Consider the following 8,964-nt stretch of genomic DNA (forward strand, 5'->3'; position numbering starts at 1 on the left):
AACAGTTCATACAATACTGTCAAAGGCACTCTGACAACTTTGATGGCGAATCAGGAACCTCCTGGAGCATTGGTCTCCACATGTGACGATGCCACAGCAGTGAACACTATAGCGGCACTAAAAGCGGAGCTAGAGCAAGAAAAGCTTCAAAGACAGCTGCTCGTATCAGGAATGGTGGCCCAAACGGCGGCAAATGAGAGAAAGCTAAAAGAAATGGAGCAGCAACTAGCTCAAGCAAGCACCGAATTAGAGACTGAGAAGCAGATCGGTGACACGCTGCTAAAGGACAAATAAGATCTGCTTTTCCAACAACAAATCAAAGCAGACAAAGCCCAGAGTCAACCGCAACTACTACCCGGACAACAAGTGCCTGATTTGCTTGAAACATCACACCAAGGGCAACAGGAGCATGAATTTGAAGGGCCAGATCTGGATATAAGAGATGAGCTCAATGAGAGCATTAAGGACATGCCAGAGGGGCCAGCAAAGGAGTACATACTCTATGAAAAGAAGATAACGGAGTCAGCGGCCCTGGCCTACTTACAGCCAGAAGAGCAGGTGGAAGGATTTAGCCATGAATACCTCCTGTTTCCTCTGCTATGCCATGAAGCAATTCTATGGAAAGAAAAGATGCGGCCAGCCCTTCCACAAAACAAAGATGGGGGTTACGAAGGCATTGCACTAACAGCGAAAGAAGCCCAGATGCTTGTCGACGACCACCCAAAGTGGAGGTAGAAGTGGTTGGACAAACGGCCACAGGATCTAACCAATTACCACAACGCTCCTCAACATATACAAATAGATTCTACTTTCTGCCCAGTCCCTAGAAGACGCACATGGAAGGATTTTGCCACATGGAAAGTCTCGAGGCCGCAAAAATTGAATTACCCGGTCTTGACAACTCAGCAGCCCCCTACAGTAGCCTACATGATCAATACATTGAATTCGACAGTCACATTGCTGCGGGATGTCCCCGACGTGGCGTGTCAAATGCTAGTAAAGATAGGTCGGATGATCGTCACTTGCATCCCAGGTGTTTAAAGACATTGAAGGTGATGATCATTCGTGGAATCTGTTCTTGGAAGGACACAGAGGAATCTGCTGGAATCTCCAGGATTCACCGCCACGACACATTTTGATGGCAATGTACTCCAGGCTAATGTACCTGCCCTCACACTACTTGCAGACATTCGAAGAGGCCTTCGTCACAGGATTCTTCGAAATTGACTCACAGATTTTCCATCCTATGGCGAAGGACCTCAAGGCACGTTACATCGCATACCAACACACGTATCTGAAAATCCATTCAGACAGCATCAAGAAGCACTAGAAGTAGTCCTTCGAATAAGAAGTTTTTCAGCAACACTTGCTTCATTGGAGCCACATCAACGGCCAAAGCACTGAACATGCACGAGGGCGTGCAAGGATAAGGAAGGGGGGAGTTTTGGTAGACGAAGCAACAAGCGGGCGTTTCCAGAGAAGGATCATATTTTTATGAGAAACCATTGTAAAATTCTTTTGTAAGGAAGCATCTCTAAGCCGAGAACTTGTCAAAGGATTTATGATTATTCTTATGGGAGCAATTGTATATTAGAGAGCCAGTTACAAGTTTAGGAGCTTTTGGACGGACAAGCCATTTGTAAAGACCTAATCTATAAAGATCATTTTTTGTAAGTTTTCACTGGATCTTTTGGATGGAAAACCGAGAAGACAGCGTATGTTTGAGAGCTCCTTCTTGTTCCAACTTGTAATCTTCACTATTGAGGCTACGGTAATCCAAATTCAGATTTGTTCCTCTTACCTTGCTGTTCCATTCAAGTGTAATCATTCAAGATTCGGTGTAGGTTTTCAACTACGAGTTTGAGGCTTTAAATCGTTGTTTTGAGTGTCTATATGCATGTTTTATGTTGTTTTGACCCTAGGAGGGGCTTTAGGGACCCTAAAACGACCCATTAGGATCACCTGTTTGCTGTTTTTGCTGACTTTGGGACGAACGATCGCGATCTTTGTACCTCTCCAGAATGCTGTGACAGTGATAGGATATGTTCCTGATAATCCCCTGTAGCCTCCCTTCAAGTTTCGTGCGATTCCGATACGATTTGCATGGTAAACGGGCGTGATGACTATAGAGCTGTGTAGAAGGACATAGACAAATTACTTGGCGGTAATGCGTTTGATTTTCTTGTAGAGTTAGTAGTTTCATCTCTTTGAGTTCGCTTCATTAGGATTGACACCGTAGCGAGTTTCCATGCCTCATCCGAGTCGCTTCCCTTGTACTGATAAATATGTTGATGCTTGAGAGCTATGCTATGGACATCCATCGGGACGACTCGCAAATAGGTTCAAAACAACACGAAGGTCAATTCCGTGAAGTTATCCCCTATCTCCCCCATCCCGTACTTGCAAACAAACTTGAAATTGACAACTTTAGAAATACTCTTCAATACCAAAAATTGAACTACTTCTATTGAGCTTAGACAACTACTCTTTTCTTATCGTGCCTAGCTTTCCATTTAGGAAGCTAGAAGGTCGTCCTAAAATTTATGAGTTTTTGAGCTTTCCATTAAAGCTCGCTTTGGAGATAATTGGGAATCTAGAGCTTTCCATTAAAGCTTGGAAAGAGAGGATTATAACCATACATTCTTCATACTGTAAAGAGACATGCAACCCTAATCTTGATTACCATAATGAGACTAAAACTTTCTCTCTTTAATGAGACAAGGTTTCCATGGAAGCTTAACCCTAATCACACAAGGTCACCATGGAAGCTAAACCCTAAATTGCAAGCTTGTCTTTCAAAGCTTTTCCTAAGTGCAAAGTTACCATTAAAAGCTTAGCTTAAGAGTGCAAACCTACCTTTTAAGATTAACTTTATGATGCATAGATACATTTAGCACTTAACCCTAATTGTGAGGTTACCATTAAAGCTTAAACCTAAATATACAAGGTAGTCACTATAGCTTACACCTAAGTGCAAAGTTACCATTAAAGCTTATCTTACGAGTGCGAATCTACCTTTGAAGCTTAATTTTATGATGCATAGATACTCTTATCACTTAACCCTAATTGCGAGGTTTTCATTAAAGCTTAAACCTAAAATACAAGGTAGTCACTAAAGCTTACACTTAAGTGCAAAGTGTTGGGGTATAAAGCCCAATGTGGTCGCTCAGGTAAGTGGGCGGGCCATCAGGTATGTACACATATTCTTTTGTTAAAACCTAATAAAAACTCACTATGCTCTACACATTACAGTAGAGCGAGTTCACCATATCGTCGTGCTCTTCTTCTCGCACTCTCTCTCGCGTTGCACTTCCGCTCGTACTCCTTCAACTGGTATTAGAGCTCAGATCGAGGCTCGGGGCAGCACTGCAGGAGGCTAGAGTCACCAGCTCAGATTGGAGTGAAATTCGACATGCGAGGACACGACCCCAAATCCTGTGGGTGAGCCCAAAGGGCTCGGTGTTCTCAGAATTTCATTCTGAGGTCATCTCGGCCACCGTTCGGCTTCGACAAAGGTCTACGCAGGCCATTTTCGACTACGTGGTCTCGGCGGGTGCAGATCCGACTCTGCAAATTTGGGATTTTCGGCCTACGACTGCAGGTGCTGAGGATATCGACACTCATAGAGTGCTGATTTGTGGTTGTCTACACATCGAAGGACGGCTCACAGTTCTTGGAGGCGTGTCACATACGACACGAGTGCATCTACACACAGACTGTAGGCGACATCCACTAGTTCATCAGGTAGCTTGTGTTTGCTGCTTGATATTCCAAATTTGATCCTCACATTGTAGGTACTTCCACATGGGATGTATTGTCAGAGATGATGTATGTTTGTTGAGGGTTTGCTGGCTGTGAGTCACGCAGCAAATAACCGCCGCAGCGGTTACAACATATAGTGGGAAATTTGTGGATGTATGACTTTGTGGGAAGTCTATGTGCTGTCAGATTTACTGCAGCCTTTGTTGAGGGTCGAGTGAGGTTTTATTGAGCTGGGGGATTCTCAAATGTTGAGATCCTTTCGGTGATACAGGTCTTGGAGCGATCCCTCGAGCACACTTAGATAGGCAGCTAGGATGTATTGACTGTGAATTAGACAGTTGGGATTGCATCTTTGCTTTACTGCCGTTGAGGCATTGTCATAGTCTATGCTTACAGGACAGTGACAGGACAGTGAGAGACAGTATAGGTGCAGGACAGGTTTACCCGCAACTTACAGTGTCAGAGATACAGTGTTTTTTGAGCTGTTTTTTGGTCTGTTTTTTGAGTACACCAGAGCCATTTTACAAAGGAGACTATGCCAAAATTTATGCCGAATCTGAAGCTTTCTTGGTTCATTTGACAAGTTGATATTGGTTCAGAGGTCAGTTTACAGGGGAAACTCTGCCGAATTTTTCCGAGGAAAGTAAACCACTGTGAAGCGTAGCTATGGCTGGATCACAGGACACTGCTCTTTACAATATCAAGAATCTGGATGGAACCAATTTCCCATTGTGGAAGAAGCAAATTTGGCACGTGTTGGTACAAATGAAGCAGATAAAACCTATAAAGCTCAAGGGAATAAAACCAGAAGATATGGACGAAGATGAATGGAGCGAAATGGATGAATTGGCACTTTCTACCATTATGCTGACTTTGGCAGAAAGCGTTTACTTCAATGTAGCAGACGAGATGTCGGCTTATCAAGCATGGTTAAAGCTGAGTGATCTTTATGAGAAGCAGAGTGCAGCTTCATAGGTATACTGGCTTAAGAAGCTTGTTGACTTGAAGATGAAATAAGGGACACCTATGTCCAATCATCTGAATGAATTCAACACAATCTACAGTCAGTTGTCAGCTCAAGGTGTCAAGTTTGATGAACCTATTAGAGCTATGTTCCTGTTGATCACATTGCCGAAAAGTTGGGACACTTTTCGCACAGCTTTGAGTAATTATGCACCTCCATATGGTTTGAAGATAGCAGGTGTAGAAGGAAGTCTGCTTACTGAAGAAACCAATAGAAAGACAATGGACAAAGGCAAAGGAACAGCCTTAGTTGTCAGGGGAAGGACCAAAGAAAAGTACAAATCTGGAAAGAGAAATCAGTCTCGTAGCAAGTCCCGCATTGCTAAAGGCAAGAGTGACATAGAATGCTACCATTGTGGCAAGAAGGATCACATGAAAAGAGACTACAGAGAATGGAAAGCAGAAAAAGGCAAAGAGAAAGCTGAAGACCATGGTGAGAAGAACAAGTCCTCAGTGAAGATTCAAGAAATAAATGTGACAAACACTGTTGCAGAGGATGACAGTCTAGTGTCAGGAGACATCTACTTCTTGAAGAATACAATGGACTCAGCTCTTCTTACAGCATTTGATGGAAATGCACTGAGTGACTGGATTATAGACTCAGGGGCATCACTTCTTGTGTCTCCAAACAAGGAGTGGTTTACCTCTTATGTGACCACTAAAGATCATGTTCGGCTAGGCAATGGGCAGACATGTGAGATCTTAGGTGTTGAAGATGTTCAATTGAAGTGTCAAAATGGCTCTTCTTTCACGCTGAAGAATGTGAGACATGTTCCCGCAATTACCAAGAGCTTGATCAGCACATGTTTACTTGATGATGCTGGCTACATCACCACTTTTGGACAGAACATGTGGAAGATATCCAAGGGTTCTATGACAGTAGCACATGGAGTAAATTCTGGAGGACTTTACATGATTTATGTATCAAATGTCTCTAAAAATGTAATCAATGTAACCGAGCAGCCTAACGTTTCTTTGTGGCATAGCCGGTTAGGACATATGTCCAAGAAGGGAATGGAAATCTTGTCTCGTTCTGGTTATTTGCCTGGCTTTTCATTTAATGATTTTGAATTCTGTGAACATTGTCTGTATGGTAAGCAAGCACAGCATCCACATAAGCATAGAAGCAGTAGAAGAGATACATAGTTGGCACTTGTTCATAGTGATTTGTGTGGACCTATGCCTAACCTATCTCTAGGGGGAGCTTCTTACTTTATGACATTTATAGATGATTACTCGAGGAAAGTATGGGTTTACTTTCTCAAGCACAAGGATGAAGCGTTTAGTGTTTTCAAAACGTTTATGACACTTGTGGAGAATCAGAGTGGCAAGAAGCTTAAATGCTTACGCACTGACAATGGTGGAGAGTATGTTTCGAAGGCCTTTCAGGACTTTTGTGAGTCAAAAGGTATAAAAAGTGAACTTACTGCTCCTTACAATCCTCCTCAAAATGGTGTTGCTGAGAGGATGAATAGGACCATACAAGAGAAGGCCAGAAGTATGTTGTCTAATGCACAACTGCCAATGGGTTTTGGGCTGAAGCTGTATCAACAGTTGTTCATCTTGTAAATAGATCTCCTAGCAAGGTTTTGCATAAGGATTCAGTGCTAGAGATGGTATGGTCAGGCAAAATGCCCTAATCCAAGCATCTCAGAGTCTTTGGTTGTGAGGCATATAGTCACGTTCCAAAGGAATTTAGGAACAAACTTGAGCCAAAGAGTAGAAAGTGCATCTTTCTAGGCTATGGTAATTCTGGTGAGATGGGGTACAGACTTTGGGATCCCGAATCCAGAAAGGTTGTCTGCACCAATGATGTTAATTTAATGAATCCAAATATCATTCTAAACCAGAGAGGGTTGAGGAGATTAGAAGAGTTGTCTTCCAAGAAGATGGACCTGCACGTGCCAGACAAAATGTCAAGGCTCAAGAGGTGCAAGGACAGGATAGAGTGGAACCACAGGTTGTGGCTGAGCTTGAGCCACCTATTGTGCGTAGATCTGGACGTGTCACGCGACCTCCTGATAGGTTTGTTCCATCTATGAACTATGTCATGTTGACTGATTGCAATGAGCCTTCATGTTACAAGGAAGCAGTGCAAATGAAGGACTCCGGGAATTGGCAATTGGCCATGCAGTCAGAGATGACAGCTCTGCATAAAAACAAGACATGGAAGCTAGTTAAATTACCACAGGGCAAAAAGGCTCTACCTTGTAAATGGGTTTACAGGTATAAGATCACCACTCATGATAGTCAGCCAAAGTACAAAGAAAGGCTTGTTGCCAAGGGCTTTAATCAAGAACAAGGCATTGACTTTGATGAAGTCTTCTCTCCGGTGGTCAAGATGACTACATTGAGATGCTTTCTTGCATTGGTTGCCATATTAGATTTGGTGTTGCACCAAATGGATGTCAAGACAACGTTCTTGCATGGTGATTTAGATGTGGAAATTTACATGCAGCAGCCAGAAGGGTTTGTTGAGAAAGGCAAGGAAGATTGGGTAAGCCAGTTGTTAAAGAGTCTTTATGGCTTTAAAAAATCACTGAGGGCATGGTACCATAAATTCCACATGTTTATGCTTTCTCAAGGCTACAAACGTAGTGAGTTCGATCACTGTCTATATACAAAGAAGGCTAAGGATGGTAGTTGGCTGATCCTTATTTTGTATGTGGATGACATGTTGATTGCTGGCAAGCACTTGGAAGAAATTTCAGCTTTGAAGTCAAAGATGGCAAAATCGTTTGACATGAAAGACATGGGTGAGGCAAGTCATATACTTGGTATGCGCATTGAGAGAGATAGATCAAAGAAGTTGATTTGGTTATCTCAAACAGAGTATATTGACAAGGTTTTGCAACGTTTCAATATGGAGAAGGGAAAGGCACTGAGTGTTCCATTGCCACCATATGTGAAACTTAGCAAACAAGATTGTCCGGTGTCTGAGGAAGAACAGGCTGAAATGGATAAGATTCCATATGCGTCTGCAGTGGGTAGTTTGATGTATGCAATGATTGCTACTCACCCAGACATTGCATTTGCAGTGGGAGTAGTAAGTCGATACATGTCAAACCCAGGCAAGAAACATTGGGAGGCAGTGAAAGGAATATTGAGATACTTGAAAGCTACAAAGAGTATGCGTATATGCTATGGGAGTCAGGAGCTAAGTGTAAAGGGTTTTACAGACTCAGATTATGCAGGTGACTTAGACAACCGAAGGTCTACATCAGGGTATGTCTTTACATTGGCTGGTGGAGCAGTATCATGGCGTTCTAGATTACAAGATTGTGTTACTCAGTCTACTACAGAGGCTGAATATGTTGCAGCATCGGAGGCATGCAAAGAATCAATTTGGCTTAATCGACTAGTAACAGATTTGGGAATCAAAGAAGAGATGCCTGTGTTATATTGTGATAGTCAAAGTGCTATACAATTGGCTCGCAATCCAGTTTATCACTCAAAGACAAAGCATGTGGATGTGAAGTATCATTTCATCAGGGAAATGCTCGAGGATAAGCAACTTCAGCTTGTCAAAGTTCACACCACAGAAAATCCTGCTGATCTACTTACAAAAGGACTTCCCTCAGAGAGCTTTGCGCATTTTTGCAAGCAGTTAGGTGTAGGGTAGTACATCACTTCTCTACATCTCTTGTATATTAGCTTGTATAATAGCTTCTCTCACACTTAAAGTACCACATTGGACTTTAAGTGGGAGGTTGTTGGGGTATAAAGCCCAATGTGGTCGCCAAGGTAAGTGGGCGGGCCGCCAGGTATGTACACATATTCTTTTGTTAAAACCTAATAAGAACTCGCTATGCTCTACACATTACAGTAGAGCGAGTTCACCATATCGTCGTGCTCTTCCTCTCGCACTCTCTCTCGCGTCGCACTTCCGCTCGTACTCCTTCACAAAGTTACCATTAAAGCTTAGCTTACGAGTGCAAATATACCTTTGAAGCTTAACTTTATGATGCATAGATACTCTTATCACTTAACCCTAATTGCTAGGTTTCCATTAAAGCTTAAACCTAGAATACAAGGTAGTCACTAAAGCTTACACCTAGGTGCAAAGTTACCATTAAAGCTTAGTTTATGAGTGCAAATCTACCTTTGAATCTTAACTTTATGATGCATAGATACTCTTATCACTTAACCCTAAATTGTGAGATTTTCATTAAAGCTTAA

The sequence above is a fragment of the Adiantum capillus-veneris genome, chromosome 11 (genome assembly GCF_014529385.1).
Source record: "Adiantum capillus-veneris isolate H3 chromosome 11, ASM1452938v2, whole genome shotgun sequence".
NCBI lineage: Eukaryota > Viridiplantae > Streptophyta > Polypodiopsida > Polypodiales > Pteridaceae > Adiantum > Adiantum capillus-veneris.